The 19,481-nt window shown below is 37.8% G+C and overlaps 1 protein-coding gene across 1 annotated transcript in view; it reads left to right on the forward strand.

Annotated features, from left to right (window-relative positions):
* EIF3H (eukaryotic translation initiation factor 3 subunit H) overlaps positions 1-19,481 on the forward strand; it is an 88,121-nt gene that overhangs the window by 44,644 nt on the left and 23,996 nt on the right. The window lies entirely within an intron of this gene.

The following is a 19,481-nucleotide window of genomic DNA, read 5'->3' on the forward strand; positions in this document are numbered from 1 at the left end:
AACATATCAGTGAGAAATGCAGAAGATGATAATGTACCACTTTTATGTTTATAAGATGGTAATTTACTAGTTTTGCATTTAGTCAGTTGGAGTTGCGTGAGTAAACAGGCAAAGCTTAAGAAGCAGGGACAGTGGAAAGAAATACTGGCATTAAATTGGCTAAGAGTGGAAGGAGAGAGAATTTATACACAAAGAAACAGTGCATTTACTGTAGTGGGAGTTGTAATTCTGTGTTATTGGGAGTGAAGTGGTGATGGGAAGTAGAAGTTGAAAGGCAGGGTGTTTTTTTAGTATAGTCTCTTTCTGTAAAGATAAGGCTAAAATGGGTAAATTCATTTTCTGTATTGTAAAAATCAGAGGATTTGATTCAGTGCATAAAACCAGCATTTGAGAAATTTGATGAACTGTGTGCTAAGTGATTATTTTACCTCCACAAGAGACCCCGAGGCCTGCAAGTTTTTTGACACTGAGGGAAATGTGTAATTTTTTAGAATAACTCCTGCTGTTAACCTAAGAGAGAACTTCCATATGGAAACCTAATACACGTTCTCTTAGTCATGCCAGAAATGCAGATATGGCTTTTCATGTAGGCTTTTCTGTGGCTCCCAGACACACAATTGCCGACCATCTGACAGCAAAGAATGTATTTCATCATAAATTGGTAATAAGATGTGTTTTGTATGAAAAGAGGATAGTAATCTTTGCTTTGTGCCACCTAATCTGATAACACTACAAAACACTACAAAATGAAAATGTGGGCATCTGTTCTAGAGCATGTGGTGTTTTCTTTTTTAATAATAATTTCTACTTTCAGTTTATGTCTTCTAGTCAAAAAAGATTTTGAAGCTTTTCCTTTCCCTGGGCTTCCATGGACTAATCCTCTACGTATGAAACCATGGCTTTCCTTTTCTAAAAATGAAGGAGCTGGATATGAAATGTATAATTACTTGAGCTTTGGGTAGATCTTCATATGGAGGGCCAAACCATATCAGACTGCTCCCTTTTTGTCAGAGGAACATGCTTTGTATGCTTTTTAAAAATTGCCAGAAGTACTTTATCATTGTGTATTCCATCATGGTAGACAGTATTTCACAAAACCCACATATAAAGTACATATTACAAAAACTTCGTGTGCTCTGTAGATATTCTGGAAGGTGATCTCTCTGCATACTAGGAGAGATGTTTGCTTCAAGCATACTCAAGAAAACAAGATTATTTTCTTAAGCAAAGTGAACTGTTTATACAAAATATTGTCACTTCAGGACACATAGGAAGTTAATGACTAGAATCTGTTTGAGGTGCTGTCAGATGGTAGTATATATTTTTGGCACACCATGCTTACTAGTATTCTGATGTTTCAGGCTAGATTTTATTTTAAACATAATTTATCTGAAAACTGGGCATGTAAATAGTGCTCTCCCTCCTCCCTAACAGAAACATTTCTTCTAAAACTTTTCCTGGAGATTTTTTAAATGTGTCATTGTAAAATTAACTGGGGAACAAGACCCGAACAGTTACAAGAGTCACAGTGTTTCAGGTCTGCTCTGTCTGCTGCTTATCATAGGTGTATTGTTTTCTTTAGGAGTAAAAAGAAAATACATTTATTAAATTACTATAGCTGGATGGCCTTCATGGTAGTTGAAAAAGAAAGAGAAATAGCTGACTTGCTAATAGTGTAATTTGTAATTGTAAATGTGTAATTTGTTATTCAAAAAAGGATACTTCACATCTATTAGAAGACTGCACAATATTATAACCAGCTAGACAAAAATGGATTGTAAGTAATTCCAAAATAAATAAAGCTTGTAGTTCTTACTGTGATACTGGAAAGGGGGAAAAGTAAAATCTTTAGAAATATTTTAACATGTTGTTTTTCTAAGTATAATTAATTAATGGCTCATAATTTTTTTCCTGTCTGATTTGTAGAGGTCAATTATTACCAATGGGAAAAAATTCAAACAAGCCAAACAGATTTTCAGTTACTTTTTAATACAATTCCGCAGAAGCTGAAGTTTGGTAACTTCACTGTTCCATGCAAGGAGCAGATTAAAGCAGGATTTTGAAGCATTTCTTTAGAATAAACCAGCTACTTACCCAGTTCTGAAAATTCCACTAGTCTCATGTAATTGAGGAAAAAGACAATGACAAATTGAGTTGACCATAATCTAGTCCCATTTACACCTAACATTACAGGCACAAGGAATCTACTGTTTTTCAGACTCCTTTTTTGGCTATTTTAAGTAACATGAAGGTAAGATTTTTCTGGTTCTGCTAATTTTTTTTAGTTTCTTGGTAGCTGCTGTGGAAGTGTGGGCTATTGCAGACAAAGGGAGCAGTTTACAAAGATGGAGGAAGGGTGGGGTAGAAGCTTGGGAATGTCCCTTAACAATATGTCAAAGGCTAGATTTATTCTATTGAAACAAATCTCCCTAGGCTTACTTTGCGTTTATAAAATTGTAAATTTACTCTCTCTCTCTCAGAGAGTAGCAATTTTGGTGGCAGGGGAAATCTCAATTGATATTTCACCCTAGGATGAGAAGGTGCCTGTAATCTGGCCATAAAAAAGGCACAACAGTGATCAGAATTAAGCAACAAATGGTAAAACCCAAATATGTTAAATGTTTCAACCTGTTAAATTTTGAAAGTATTTACTGGAGGAGATGATAGGTTTTCATTCCAAGTTTATACGGCAGTACTATGTTACACTCTCACAGAAATATGCAAGTAAAGAGATGATAAGGTGAGATATCTTCCATTTTACTAGACACAGAACTACTTTCAATGTATAAACTTCAAGGGTAACACATTTGGTTTACAATAAGGTGCATGCTTTTAATCAAGTTTTCCTGTGCTTTAGCTGATGCAGTCTGATTTTTTGCAAAACCTCTCATCAGTTCTTTGTTTGAGCACATTTTAAACTGTAATTGCATGCAGTGTTCTGGTAAGATGGAGGGGCCTGTATCCTTGAGTGTTTTGTTTGTTTTGGTTTGGTTTTGTTTTTAAGTATATGCTGAAACAGTTTTCTAAAAATCATTCTGGTGTTTTGATTTGTACAGTACCTCAGCCTTTCAAGTATTCAGTTTAATGAACTGTCTCTGTTAAAACACAAGCATGTTTTCTCTGCTGGCTTTTTTATGTGCCTAGAAGTTGGGTATCTCAGAGGATTTTTAGAGTACTTTGTAAGCTACTCACTAATTTTTCATGGAACTCAGTCTTTTCCCATAAATTTTATTTAAGTGACTCAGAAAGTGTAAATGGGTTCTTCAGTTCCTAGCGAAGTGTCCTCCTTGCTTGCAGCATCCATTTGATGGTGTAGCAGGTAAAACCAGCTCTAGAATAGTGGCCCCAGAGGGGTTGCTGTACTTTTACTTATTTCTGTCAAGGTACCTGTAAACCCAAATCTGGTCATGTTGCATTTGTGTAATGCACCAACTGCCATGTTCCCTTGCTTGGATGTGTTAGCAACTTGAGTGTTGGGATTATAAAATAGACCTGATAAAAAGATAGATTTTATCAAGCTTTCTTGGTCATCCTGACAGAGCAGTGGTTCCTCAAAGAAAAGTGAGAATGATTTGCAGCTGGTTTTGGACAACTCTTCATAAGCAAAGTCGGCAGTGTTTGTGCTTTTTGCAAAAAATGTAGCTGAAATAATGCCAGAAGGTGATGGGAAGTGTGAGAATAGGAAAATGGAAATGAACCTTTAGTATTGAAGGAGTATTTACATGCAGAAAGTGGAAAGCTAGACAAAAGCTTAAAAGTAGAGAGATAAACTTATATTTGTTGTAGCAGCAACAGCTTGTCCTTTGCCCTCCAGCCTTCTTTATTAATGTATTAAAGCAGTTGAATAGGAGAACTATCTGTATTAGCTTGGTGAATTGATATGAAGAAATTATCAGTATACTGGTCAAAGCTAAAGGAAGGCCAATTAGAATAATTTTAAACAAGAAGATACCAAGAGACTGGATTGTTTGCTTATTGCTTTGTGGATACTTTACGTAGGAATGGCTGTGGTTTAAGTTTCAATTGACTTCTTTTAAGAATGTGTCTAGGAGACAACCTGAGAGGATCCCCACATTTTGACTGTAAGCAGTACATTTAGTGAGCTTAATGCATCAAAAAGAGCAGATGTGTTTCAAGGTGGGATTTTCTATGCAACATGAAGCTTGCTTGGATTGAAAAGAAAATGAGCTGTAGGGAATGTCATGCTAAGGAAGAAAGACAGCTGGGAACAATAAGAAGGAAATACATTGGCTAGTTTTTATCAGCTGTCCTACTCAGAGAGGGAGTTGAGAGGTTTTGTGAAATGGGTAAAAGGTGATTCGGTGGGTTGTATAAAGCCTGAGCTGGTGAAGTGGCTTTCCTTGAAGACAAAGATCCCAAGAATGTCACTGCCTAGTAAAGGGTGTGGAGGTGTTAACTGGTGCTATGGGAACATGCTGTTGCGATCCAGTCTGAAGTATCAAACTTGATTCTGGGACTTGATCCTGCATTTGCTGTAAAATTAAACATATGCCTCAAGCCTCTTAGTTATTCTGCTGTTTTGCCAGTCTACAAGGATAGAAATCTCTGGTTTCCCTCTCTCTCTTTCTCTCTCTCTCTTTCTCTCTCTCTCTCTCTTTCTCTCTCTCTCTTTCTCTCTCTCTCTTTCTCTCTCTCTCTTTCTCTCTCTCTCTCTTTCTCTCTCTCTCTCTCTTTCTCTCTCTCTCTCTCTCTCTTTCTCTCTCTCTCTTTCTCTCTCTTTCTCTCTCTTTCTCTCTCTCTCTCTCTTTCTCTCTCTCTCTCTCTTTCTCTCTCTCTCTCTCTCTTTCCCTCTCTCTCTTTCCCTCTCTCTCTTTCCCTCTCTCTCTTTCCCTCTCTCTCTTTCCCTCTCTCTCTTTCCCTCTCTCTCTTTCCCTCTCTCTCTTTCCCTCTCTCTCTTTCTCTCTCTCTCTTTCCCTCTCTCTCTTCCTTGTCTTCTTCCCCTTTTTCACAGTTGAAATTTGAATAATATTTTTTTGTGATTCATCTTTTCTGCATAGCATTATGCAGAGAGGAAGACACTTCTGTTGATGGTTCCTGTCTTGACTTATTTCATGTAGTTGTTAATTGGTCATAGATTGAAATACAGTATGTACCATTATTTCCTCTGCATAACTTGATCTTACTCCTGCTTGCCAGTAGCACCAGAGATCTGTATGGATGGGGATAGTGATTTGCACACACTTCAGGATAGAGAAAAGACTGCAGAATGACTTAAAGCAAGATATTTCAGTGTTTTCAAGTCCTGCAACTCTTCTTGGCAATAGAATTTTCAGAAACTATTTCCTAACTTGATGTTATGTAAAAATACTCAAATCAGTAATTCTAACACCAGCAGCCTCTGAAGACCTTGACTATTAATGCACTCTTCTATTGCATGTTTTTCTGTCTCAAACTGGATTGGATCTTTAATCATTAGAATGCTTTTTGTATTGGTATATGGTGCCCTCTCAAATGCCTGTTTTTGATGACAAAACAAGTGCTTACTCTTTAGACAGCTTTCCACACAAAAGTGAGAGGTTCTGTGGTTTTTGTAGTATTTTGTTTTTTTGTTAAGAGAAGATTTGTGTTTTGGAATTCTGACACTCCTTTTTAATCATTTGCTGCATAAATCCTGTGTTGGTATGTAAGGCACTCTGACTATGTATTTATCCTTCACACTGTAAATTCAGTGAATTACAGTTTCCAGTTAATGACACAGAGCCCTTGCTTTTAGTTTTACAATATTTTCTCAGTTTCTTAAATGTAAGAAACAAAGTACATATGTATTATTTGATCAATTCTGTAAGTTCTGGGTGACTTTAAATTATTTAAATCTTGTTTAAGTGTCTTGCTGATGTTTTTCCTAATGTGTTATAGCTCTTGTTAGGGCCCTTATTGCTGGGAGCAGACCATTTCATTGCTCTGCAGTTTCTGAAGCAAATGATCATTGCTATAGGAAGACCTTTGTAGGTAGAATTTAAATTAAATATGTTCTTGGCTGGTAAATTTTGTAATTTGAGCACCCCTGGCAAAGCAACTCTTAAATAACCAAGGCATTTGTATTGTGGCCTGAAAGCAATGGTGTATTGATTAAGTTGGATGGCTTCAAGAACGGTAAATTAACCATAACGTGTAATATATCCCTTCTTTGATGTCTTTAGGACAGGTTTCTTTAAATGATGAATAGGAAAAAAAAGAATTGATTGGGTATTTCTAGTTACAGTGCTGTTCATTCTAGAAGGAGTGATTTGTTCTCTGCAGTTGAACTTTTGTAATACATGTGATTTAATCTATCAGTTGAGGGATGGGAGCCATCCCAGCTGTTCCTCTGTGCATTTGGCTGCCTGGTCCTGCCTCCTGCCCTGTGCAGGATCCAGGGCTTGCATGGCCACAGAGCGAGTCAGATCAGCTTATTGATCTACTGGGGAGTGAATCCAGCAAATTGATGAAGCTCATGTAGCTGGAGGAAGAGGAGGATTGGGTATGGACCACCCATTTCAGCAGCAGTTGAAAGTAAAGGATTGAGTGTGACATGAAACAGTCTAATTTTGTTGCCAGCTTATTTACTTTGTTGTCTGTTAACACAGCAGAGAGTTAATTTTATCATAAAATTACCAAGAGCTGTAAACATTATTGTGGTGACTTATTTTATTCTCAGTTAAGTATGCAGATAATAATAATTTCAGATACAGTAATTCTGAAATAAGCCTGAGCAAAATATTACCTGTTTCACCGCTTAGACTTGTCAAATTCTGTAAAAGAGCTAAGCAGCTGCCATGACTCTCATTAAGGGAAGAACTAAATTTGAGCTCACAAAGACAGACAGGTTACTTGAGCATTTAGACAATACTTGAGATTCATCCAAACTGCTCTGCTATGTACAAGGCAGTGTAAATAGGTAATAATTTGTAGAGGCTAGCATGGAAGCTTCATAGGGCTCTGTGCATCAGATTGACATTTTGCTTGTTTGTGTTGGGTTGGTTTTTTTTGGGAATATGTGGTGGGTTTTGCCCCGACAGCTGCTTTGAGTTCTGAAAAACTTTTGCATCACACTTGTCTTCAGAGTATTCCAAAGTTACATTGCAAGGTGGATTATTTGCAACAGATATTTGGAAGAGAAGCTGGGACTTGCTTGTTTTTTCTTAAATCTGAACAAATGCAAGTTCCCCCTCCATGCCTTGGTTCTCCTTGTGTCAGAAGCAGTCCCTCTTTGTCCATTCTTCTCCTGCAGCCTTTCATCCCTTTTCTGAAGGGTGTCAAGGAGCAGGACACAAGTAACACCTAGTAATTTGGTATGCTTGATATTGCAATTCTATTTTTGCATGATAGATTCTTGGTATTGTGCATGATTTATATCATGACACTACTGGCCTGATCAGGTTTTCTGTGGCCAGTCCTTAATTTTTGTTCCCTAGGTGATCATATGACATTTATATCTTCCCTATTTTTCTCCCATGTCTTGCATTAAATCTATATAAAACTTCTTTTATTATTATAATAATTGCACTTTTGCAAATTTAAGTGTGAGAAAAGGGCCCTGTACTGAGGGAGTTTTCTGCAGCACAGTTCGTGTTACCATGTAATCTATTTATTGAAAAAGTTTCCATGTTACTCTGATTAAACACCTTAATTGCTTGCAGTTCGACTATGAAATTTTCATCCAAGAAAAATAAGTTTGGATGTGAATATCCCTTCTTCATATTCTGACTAACTAGATGCTCGCTGGGTACTTATGCTTTTTTGTCCCAGGTTTGATGTTAGAATTGTTTAGTGACCAATTTTGTTAGTCACCAAACAATGTTTAGTGATCAGTTCTGTTTCCACTGCCTGTTATGTTCCTACCATTTATAACACTGTATAAAATCCAGTCTCTCTTTCCTCAGTACTAATGGAAGGGAATGATAGGATGAGGTGATGGAAACATTTTATTTCCTAAACACTTCCCAGTTTGTAGTTGATTTTGGTTTCCCTGGTGGACTGATCTTTCACAGCTGTTGCAAAATGTAAGTGCGTTTTTCCCTGCTGTGCAGATATCTGCCTTTTTCTAAACTCTCCATGGCACAAAAGGGTCTTTTTAAAATGTCAAAAATATAAAGCAATTTCTGTTGGCATTGAATGTAAACATTTTGCTGTCATTGTTTATGGAAGAAATTGAAAGTTTAGGAGTGAATGGGCAAAAAAAGATAAATATTGAGCAGTCTCCTTATAGAAAGAGGAATGTGAGTTACACGTAGTTTGTTCCTTAGGAAGTATCTTACATTCAGTTTTATCAGTTACTGCTTGAAAATACTTGGGGCTTCACTCCTATATAATTGCAGTAACTATGCCGTCTACTGTCTACTCTTTGTTATTTTGCCAATAAATTTTGTCAAATGTAATGACATATGGATGAATTAACTGTAAGTTTGCTAACACTCTAAAACTAGTGAAAAAACTATATGTATATATGCACATATCCAGTTTTAACTATATATATTTACGTATATAAATATGCCTAGATAAATGGTTTCATATGTTTAAAACTGCCTAAAACCCCTTATGATATAAAATAAAAGGATATGTTTTAATTGAGATAACTTTAGTTTTAGAAATTATTTTCCACTGAGGGTTAGCGCTGGGCATTAATGCATACATATGGAAGCATAATGTTGATTCAGATGGAAGAGGAAATATCAATTTAGATTGAGGAATGTGTTCCCTATAATCCTCCCTGTTCTCAGTTATTCTTGTAGAGCTTTGCATAGAGCTTGTAGCTGTGGTGCGGGAATACTAACTTCAGTAGCAGATGTGAGCCTGAAGCTTATTACATGTTCCACCAGATGTTTCATTTATCTTTAGGGCAACCTTCTGGTTTGTTTTTTATATCAAACACTGTGAGAAATAAAATTCAGAATATATTTTAAACATGTTATGAATATTTGGAGATAAAGGAAACCTTTTATAACTTGAAGAACCATTGTAATGTCTCATATTAAATATATTTTTCTTTTAGATTCTATTTCAGCAAGATATTTTATAATTTCCATTTGTATAATGATCCAGTCTTAGACTAAGCTTGCTTGTAAAGATAAGGTAACACTAAACAGAGCAGATTTTGTATGTTTATGTAAGCCTGTTGTCTACTTCAATATTTATTAATAGTTCACGTGATTTGATATCTTACATATTTACTGCTAGAGATTGTTCACAGCATAAAGTTGTCTTTTGGATGAAGAGGCCTCAGTAATTTCAGTAATAATTGTGAATCTCAAGAAGAGATCCCTTAGGCTGATGCAGTTGATATTTCTTGAAGGAAATTAATCTTTTAATTTCATCTTTGAATAAGTGGGCTGCTTGTGTGGCTCACTGGTTTTGTCTATGCGCAGAGGTGTTAACCTCTGTGCAGAATGGGGTATCAGAAATTCAGCTTCTGGCCACCCACAGACGCTCCTGTGCTCAAACCATGTGCCACCCTTGCCATATTTGAGTTACAGCACTGTCCAGAAGCTGATGTGTGTCTGGTGTCTGTGAACAAAAAATAAGTGTCTCATACCCATGTCATGGAAAGTTTTGCCAGGGAAAACTGTAGAGGATAGCAAGGATAGCAAATATTTATCTGTGTTTAGTGAATTTTGTTTATCAAGCACGTTTAATAATGTGAGGACACGTCAGGGAATTTGGAGGTGTTTTTTAAAAGCTAATTAGCATGTCTTTAAGTCCAGGGTAGTATTCCTGATATTCCTGATCCTCCTCATGCTTCCAAAGTAATGCCTAAGAGAGGAGGCTGTGAGAATAGACTTGGTTCGCCACATAGCCTTTTGGCGTGAGAGGAGGAGAGGAAAAGACCCTGGCCTCCTTCTTCTTTAAAGGACAAGAATGGAATGGGCAAAGTTTCAGTTGTGTTGGGGTCATCATGTAGCTCATTTAGCCACTTGCCTGGAAATCTCTCTGGAGGCGTGGTTGTCCATCGCAGAAGTGGGATAGATCGCCATGGACTGGGTTATGCTGAGTCCGGGGTAGAGATCTGGATTTGTGAAACCATTGTGAATTCAGCTCTCCTGCAGAGAAGTTTCAGTAGGTGCAATTGCCAGTTTCTTGAGTGTTTCTAACTCTCAGGACTTCAGCAAGGACATTTTTTTTGGTGTGTAGTCTTCCACTTGCTAGTGGAGTAGGGCATGGTTTCAAGACTCCTGAACTCCTTATGTGTAAGAATTGAAGAAAGATTATTTGTAAAAAAACTGTATTAGACTCTTAGCTAATCAGCAACTGAATGTATTGGGCAGTGAAAAAACAACACTACCAATCAACATGATTTGGTTGGTGTTTTATGGCTAAGGCTCTGTGCACATACACCACAAGCTCTGTGTCTGTGTGGATACATTAAAGCTCTCTAATAAGCATCGCTGACTCAGTGTTCTCACAGAAAGAAGGATTTTTTTTCCCAGTCCCCTTGAGTATATTCTAATGATAAAATATGGAGGAGGTGTTTAAAACACAAATTGCAGTTTTTTAAGTAGTTGTTTAGAGATTCTTGAGAATGGTATAAATATCTTTTATCTAAGGCAGAGTAAACTTCTTACGAAGTTTGCGGATTCCCTGCTGGGACCTGATACTGTGATTGTTATACATAAAAATAAAATACATCAGGAAATTTAAAATAATTAGGTGACCATATGAGGTTATTCTTACTGAATTGTCACCTTAACAGATACCTCAAAGTTGCCATTGTTCCACTCATTAAACTTGTATCATTTTGAACTGTTTTCTGTATAAATGTGTAAATGTGGCAAATGGAAGTTTTTAGTTTTTTTCAGTGAAATACTTCAGGAAATAGCATTCTTTGTAATATCTTGCAGAGAAGGAGTCTTCAGCAGCCCATCTAGATGAAATTCTGGTTATATTGATATTAAAGAAAATTTACTGAGTCTGCTCTTGATGGCTGAAACACCATTTTTTTAAAATTTACATGCAACTTTAAACGTAGGGCATCATGGTCAATGTAGTAAAATGCTTTTTAATTTGCATTTCTTTCTGCCACGTTTCTCTGTTGAACAAAATGAATTCTCCAGGCCTTTATTTTCAAGTCCTCTTGACATTGCAGTTCAGTGTTATTCAGTCCTTGGCTTTGTTTCCTTTTTGTCCTTTGACGGTTCTGTATTTTTGTATTTGCTTACCGTATTGAACTGCAGATGCAAATCTAAGCACAGTTTATATAACAAAATATTTTCAGACTGGCTTACCCATGTTAATTTTTTTGAAACAATTTCTGTTACATTTTTGACATTCAGTGAGAGTGTCTAAAATAAATATGGTCCGTGGCTGTTAACCAAAGATTTTGCACCTATTGTGACTTGTGTCTTGTTTGCATTTGAAAAAAATATTTAGGCTGAATCGTTTGAGAATTATATAGTCATCTGTATAATTGCTTTTAACGTTTTCAATAGCTAACAAAAAGATAAATGCGGAATGAAAATGAATGCTTTTGAAACACAAAAAATCTCCTTCAATGAGATTTCACACTATGGTTCTTTGTTTCTAGAAACCTATATTTTATTCAAGGCAAACTTGGTTTACTTATATTGTGGTATTTTTATTTTAGCAATTAGCAGAACTTTGTGATCTTGACCCCTTTAAAAAAAATAATGTTTTATGTGACTGAAATTAATATTTGGCATTTCTTTTTGTTTTGTTTTGTTTTTTTTTTACTGTATTCTCACTTATTAAGCCATCTTTTCCAGTCACAGAATCATTGAATTGCTGAGCTTGGAAGGAGTGTCTAGAGATCTCTGGTTCAATCCTCCTGCTCAAAGCAGCACAGCTAGAACAGGTTGTACACATGAGTTTTAATTGTCTCCAAGGCTGGAGGCTCTACAGCTTCTCTTGACAGCTGCTGGGAAGTTTGCCCTTTCTCAGAGTTTGAAAGCAAACAAACAAACAAGCTATTTTGTCATATATTAAAGTTGAATTTCCAAAATCTTCAGGCACATGGGATCCCTCTGAGTCTTCTCCAGCTCTCTCAGCCTCTCCTTGAATGACAGATGCCCCAGGCCCCAGCCATCTTTGTGGCCTGTCCCTGAGCTCTTTGCAGTAGGTCCATGTCTTGTGCTGAGGAGCCCAGCACTGGACACAGCCCCCCAGATGTATCTCGCCAGGGCTGAGCAGAGGGTAAGGATCACCTCCCTCAACCTGCTGGGAATGCTTTTCCTAATGCCCAAGAGCTACTGGCTTGTGCTGCAAGGGTCCATTGATGGCTCAACTGAATATCCATCCAGGACCCCCAGTTTCATTTTCTGCTGAGTTTCTTTCCAGCTAATCTGCCCCAGCATGTGCTGGTGCCTGGGGTTCTTCCTCCCCAGGAGCAGGACATTGCAATTGCCTTTGCTGAACTTTTTTCCAGCCTGTTTAAATCGCTCTGGAAGTCAGCACAAACCTCCTTCTGGTTTTTATCATGGCAAGCTAGCCGAGGGTTCACTCTGTCCCATCATCCAGGTCATTAATGAAGATGACAGAAGAGTATTGGACACAGTGTCAATCCCTTTGGCACACAAAGAGTGACTGGCATCTGGATGGACTTAGTGCTGCTGCTCACAGCCCTGCATGGCTCATCATCTTTGTGGCTTTTTTCTGAAGTGTGTTTAAATAGTATTAATCTTGTTGTATCTTTTTTACCCTCTCCAACTATAATTTGAGTTTGTAAATACATTGTTGTTACAAAGGCATTTTGGCAGTTAGTGAAAAATAGGTACCACCAAGTGATTTGATGATTCATCTCTTCCTCAAATGAAACTGTTTTGCTTCAAGGCTTTGTTCACAATAAATGGTGAGTGCTGTCCCAAGGGTTTCTAGTCTTCAGAGAACAAGCGGGAGTGGAAAGAATTGACTTGTCCAGCCCCCATCAGGGAGTCCTTCAGCTGAGCAAGCAGTGGAACCGCAGCCTGCTGCCTCCAGCTCTGATGTACTGTGCTTTTTCTCTTAATCATTAAAGAATTGATTGCAGTGAATCTGCTTCCCAACTTGTTTCCAATGTAAAAAACCTTCTTTAAGTTTATAACTTCCTTCTTGGCACAGAGCACTTTTTCTGCCTGTTCAAACAGGGTGTGAGTTCAGTTCTTGGCTACTTTAAAAGAACAAGCCACACTTAGATATAAAAGTTGCAAGTGCTATGTTGCTGAAATATTAGCTTTGGCTTGCAAAATCCTGCCATATGATGTTACAAGCCCTAGAAAGAAGAGGAATTCATCCTGACTCTGTCTCGTGTAGCTTGATCTAAAAGCATGAGCTTTATTTTCTAAATTAAATATTCTTAAACTGTTGTGGGTTTTAGTTTTGTTTAAATTATTTGATATCTTTGCATTAGAACATAGTGCACAATCTCAAATTGCTGTGTGCCAAAGGCTGCTCCTGCAAAGGCATGATTGTCTTTTACCTCAGATATCTAACCACTCCTGGTTTTATTGTTCCTCTTGCTGGGCTATGGAATAGACTTCCTGAACCTGGCCTGAATTCATTGTTTCTTTGAGGACATATTGAAGAAGTGATACTGATGCAGGCATTACTAGTGTTAGCTTGGGCTTTAGAAACTCCACTGAGTAATACCAGTGATGATGCCAATCAGTAGATACTGTGCAGTGTTGTAGTTCCTTACTGCAAGAGTAATGCTCAGTGAAATGGGGATTTCTGTTCTCAGTTACCTTGGCCTGATTTTCCCTAACCATGATGTTATTATCTGGGCAGTGGTGAGAAATTGTAAGCTGAAAATTTTTTGGAGTGGGGGTAAGGATTGAAATGAACTTTGTAATACTGGAAACAAATGCTGTCAGCCTTCTGTGTCTTGCTTGTTGTTGAGAAGCTGCCTTTACCTTACTTTTTCTGTGTATATAAAAGCATGGTCATGTGCATTGACGTTTACCATGGGAAAAACACCGTGATTTATGGTTAAATATCTATTTACGTATGGGATGTATATATGTATATGTTGTGTGTATGTATGTATTCTTTCCTCTCTCCCTCTTCTTCCACCTTCCTCACATCTGTATGTATGTACGTGTATATATATGCACACACATGACTGAAAATAAAGGAGGCAGTAACTGATGATGATGCATCTGATTTCCCTGGGAAGAAAATGGGACATGTAGTAGCTAACTATGTAAGTTGACCAGGACAAGGTTGGAAGTTTGGTATAGAAATACTTTGGGGATTTGGAAAATGTTAATGCATTTATTGCACAGTTGGTCTGGATCTGTCTTGACCAGTTGAAATGCTAGGTACCAGGTTTTACTTCTTTTTTACATCCACATAGAAAGCATCTGGAAACAGAACCACTGTTGTTTAGGTGCTGCAGTAGATTCCTGTGTGTTAAAACAAGATCTGGTGTGTGTGTCTCCCTACCTGTGGTGGTTCTTGTGGTGAAGTGGCACAGTAGCTGCCACTGAGCCTTTCAAAACTGTACCTGCGGGCTTTCCATGACACCTGGGTTGTGAGTTGCTAACTCTGTTTTAAAGCATAATTTTGGAGTTATTTAGAAGTCTGTGCTGCTATGCCTGAAGCTGTAACACTTTTAAAACCTTAAGTACTGTAATATTCTTTCACTAATTAAATGTTGCAGATGCTGATTAATTGATAGATGCTGTGGTAGTAGTCATGTAAGGAAGCAGTACAATGATGTATTAGTGAGGTTCTTGAACATTTCTCTTTTGGAATTGGTATAAAAACAAGGTTTTACCTAATGAAGCATGACACTGGCTTTTTTCTAACATCATTGCTTAGGTTTATGAGATGAGATGTGTTGATTATTTGGATGCCATCAGTTCTGGATGCTGAATTTTTGGTTAGTGTCATGTCTCTCACTGCAAGCTCTTGCTGCCTGCTAGCATATGTGGCCACCGTATAACTTCTTGCGTCTCCAATATCCTTCTAATGCTATCACCTGTCATTTTGAAATGCACACAATTTATATGTAATATTTAGAGAAAAAAGGAGGCTGATTTTCACATGCAGAAAGGGACTATCTCTGTGAGAATTTGATTTAATCTGTTGTTTCTTGGTGCAGCCAACAGCTTCCAAAATAACTGTGCTGTGACTGTTGGTTGGCAGGGAAGACTTAACAAAGAAGCAGAAAATGTCTTGTGATCTAATTGCAGTAATTTAAGAGTCTTTTGGGCAAATACTTTCACAAGGTTTGAATTGGTAGTTATACTTCCTCCAAAATTGAATATTTTTCCTCAAGCTTTGTAGAAAATGTTGATCAGTGTCTTCTACTTTTGAACACATCTAAAATCAGTTTTCTTCATAATATTTCACAGACCTAAAACTATCCTGATTAAAATTGCAAACAGCTCTTGGTAGTCATCATGCTGCAGTAAAATACTACTATAAGGTGTGCCCCTCAAAACATTGAGTTGTCTGGTATACTCAGTTCTGGTTCTCATTAGGCATCATCTCTGTATGGATCCGTGGCCTCCACATGTGCAATGCAAACCTTTCACTTCATCTAGAGAAATCTTTAGGTGAACGAGTTGTTTACTTACCCTTTTGTAAGCCTGCATGTTAAGAATTTTTTGTGTTAGAGTTTGGATAATAAAAGCTGAGTTTTCCCTCTTTTGAAGAGTTGCCTAGTGATAAGAAGTGGTGTTAAATATGTGTGTCTGTTGTGTAGTGGCAATCATTAGCTCAGGAACTTAACCAGAAGGGAACCTGTCACTCTAATCTGCCTGCAAGCTGAACAAGGGCAAAGATTTCTGTTGTGGCAGGGATTGCAAGCAAAAGGACTTGACTCATTTTGTCTGGAAGTCAATGCTTGGCAAAGCAAATGTCTGACCCTGGATCTTGTAGTGAAGAGATACTTTGTCATCTGTCTGCTGGGTAGGGCTTGGCTTGAATTCTGACTTACTTGTACCTCCTGTGAATTAAAGTGTTGCTCATGGCTGGAAGACCTGGCTGACAGCCATGAGGAGCACTTGTAGATGGTCCTGCAGCAGAGATCCAAGTGAAGATGCCCTTTGTTAGAGCTTTCAGCTTAGTCATTGCTCTCTAAGCTGGTGAGATGGGATGTCCCAGGCTGTGTCCTGGACTGCTCAATGGGATGTGTTACTTGGAGATATCAGTAGGGCTCTCAGAATGTTGTAAGAGGTGTGCTGAAGCGTCCTTGTGACATTGTGTTCATCTAGGTATTAGACAAAGCTCCTCGTTGCTGTGTTAAATGAGGAGTGATAGTTAAGTGCAGTTCTTACTGAAGAGAAAGAAGTTAATGTGGCATTTCATAGCTGTTTGCTCAGCAAGTAACAGCACCTGGGCTAGACAAAACTGGTAGACTTTGTAAAACTAGTTGAATTTTGGGGATTGTGTGGGGTCCTTCTGCCCTCCTGAAAGGAGCAATAGATGCTGACTGCTTCAGGCCTTCCTGGTACTTGGGGAGGTCTTGCCTTGCACAGTAGGCCCCTAGTGGAAGAGCAGTAAGGGCAGTGCTAAAGATAGAATCATCTTTTTATTTTTAGTAAAATACCTGTGTAATTTTGACTCAAAGGATGAGTTTATGGGGGTGGCTACCATGTTCTTTTGTTTTGCCAAAAATTGTAACTTCACTGATTCTCTCTGCTAAGTGTTTAGTAGTGTTATCCCTACATGATGGGCTGATGGAGGTCACAGAAAAGTAGCTGGTGTAACTTTCAGCTGAAGAAAGAGGCAGTAGCAATGAATTGCTATAAAGGCAATGCAGGGAAGATTGCTGTATGGGGGCTGTGTGTGCTTCAGTGCTCAGACCGTGTTTTATGAGCTTGAAACTTAAGAACAATGTGAGAAATTCTTGAAAGCACATTTAGAAATTCTTGTGCATATTTAATACCAAGCCATCAGAAAACCACTTGCTTCATTGTATCTGGTAACACAAGGTGGGTGTTTTGACTTTAAATAAGCTGTGGAAGATGTCCCTCCACTTCCCACTGCCCTTTGAATTTCAGCAGTGCAAACAGTGATTGGTAGAAAATACCCAAGCTTTGAAGCTTTACAAAGAAGAAAAGTGGTTTTTTTCTGTGTTTTCAGGGGAGATGAGGAATTTGAAAGACCCGAAACCCCTTATGTGAAGTCATAATTTTTCTTCACTTACTGAAAAGTTATTAACTAAATGAGACTGACTTTCTTGTGATGCATGCTGTATGAAAGTAGTGATTTTTTAAAATGCAGGGATTTTTGAGTTGTTTCCATTTCAGTCTGTTCCTGTTCTGCTTTCAAATTGTTGAATATGAAAATCTGTGTTACATTAAAGTAAAAGTGACTGTGTAATTCATTAATCTTTAAACATTTCCAAATTTTTCCAGGTAATTGAATAACCTCTTTGAGTATTTATGTAATATAAAATTTCATAAAAATACATTAATCTGATTGACATTTATGTAGGAAGGGAATTAGTTTCACCACACATTTTTGTGTTATTGTGTGCTTAATTGCTTTGTAACTTTGAGCATTAAGGTAGATATATTGTAAAGAATATATTTTGTGAAGAAAGAGCTTTTACCTGTTAATGTATTCTCACTAGAGTAAACAAGCTAAAATCAATGGCTGTTAAATGAAGTTAAGGATATCTTAGGAAACTTTAAAAAACCACTTTTTTTTAAAGGATGTGCTTTGTTCGATATGAGGTTACTGTAACAGAGTTGTTTTTTGACCATGCTAATTCCTTTTCATTCCTTTAATCCTACTTTGCGTGTTAGCAGCTAGAATGATACTGGACAAAATTGGTGTAAGTAAAGGCTTCAAGGTGCTGAAGTTCATGGGAATACACTCCTAATAGAAAACAGTTGATGCTTTCATTAGGCATGTGATGTTTATTAGGAAATGAGATATCATCTTCCTGCCTTCTTACAAGGAAAGCAAGCTTTAGGCTGAACAGATGGCATTTTTAGTAGTACAGTTTACTGCTGTCATGACAATGTAGGCTGACTGAAACTTTTTCTCTGGATAAAGATTTTGATCTCATATCAAATTTGTCTTCAATCAATGTAGAAATAGTAGTGTAGTAAGCCAAATGGATGCTTGGAGAAGAATAATATTTACCTGCCCTATAGGAGGATTAATTGGCAAGTGTTTGTAAGGTGCTGTGAAGATGGATCTTTCTAGATAAATGTGAAAAAAATACTCAAAAGATAGGCAGAAAGCCTTCCAATATGTTGCTTTCTCTTTTGACCATTTCTTCTAGATAATCATTGCCAACAAAATAGTTGAATTATATTGCTTGATTTTAACTTTATTTCAAGATGCTAGTTTGTAGTGGATTTTGGAATTAAAAATGCTTTTTGAAAACTCAGTATTTTAATATTTCTGAAAGATAGTATTATAATGCTTTTATCCTTTGGAATAATGTTGCATACTTTAGACAATTTCTCAAGTTACCTTGACAGTCCTACCCATCATATTTAGAGTCGTATTGAGGCTTGGATGGACTTATTTAAAAACAGGACAAGTTCCCATTATCTTGAATTGTGTAGAGAATTGTGTGGCCAGTGAGATTTAGCTTGTCCAAAGGCTTATCTGAGTGTTTGCTCGTGTGTTTATAAAATGCTACACTAGGTTGATGGCTTTGATTGCCTCCTGATTCACTGGCTGTGTGCTTAGACCAGAGGCCCAAACCTGCTGTCAGAAAACCCTGGGTGAGTGCCAGCACATGTGCAGGAAGTGGTTTGCTTCCATTCTCTGCTTTCCCGTTGTGCTGTCACGCACGTCCCTGTGCTCCCCATTCCCTTGTTTTACTCATTTGCTCTCAAAACTTGTCCTCATCCTTTATTCCCACCAGTGACAGAGCTGTCCTTTCCTACCTTGCCCTACTTGGTCAGGAGCTGTCAGCTGTCCTTGTGCTGGCCTATGGCTTGGAGCCTCCTCTGTAAAGTAGCAAGGTAGTCATGGGCAGTCACTGCTGGCTCTGCTGGGATGTTCCTGATCCCAGGACAATTCTCCCTGTCCCTAATACCAGGGCTATGGTCATCAGCTCTGGTGGGGACTGTGCTCTGGCAACTGCTGGCTAAACTGGTAATAAATAACTGTCTGGAGGTACATGCTTACACTTGGGTAAGTCTCTCCCGACAGAAGCACTCTAAATGCTGTTTTTTATTTTTATTATGTTCTGTTACTTTTCACTGTTCACCTACTGATTGTGATATCTCCTCTGGGTGTCCTGTACTTTATATTCTGTTGAGCACAATTAATATCACACAGTGCTGTCATAAAACTAACATTGAGTTGTGATCAAGGTTAAAAATGAATGAGTTTACTGAATGTACATAATGAATTGGTACTGAAGAGTCTTTCCACTTCTGTTTCTCTCATTTTTTCTCATAAAAGCAGGGACCTTTTTGTTTTAGAAAAACATGAAGGTCCTAGCAAAGCCTCGGGTGCTGTAATCAGCATTCACTCAGAAGAGGTTGGCTTTTGTTAGAGCAGTAGTGTTGGTAGCATAGATGGAGGGGATTCCAAAAGATTTGTAGCCAGTTTATCTCATAGCCTGTACAGAA

Source organism: Fringilla coelebs (genome assembly GCF_963513975.1).
Source record: "Fringilla coelebs genome assembly, chromosome: 1".
Classification (NCBI taxonomy): Eukaryota; Metazoa; Chordata; class Aves; order Passeriformes; family Fringillidae; genus Fringilla; species Fringilla coelebs.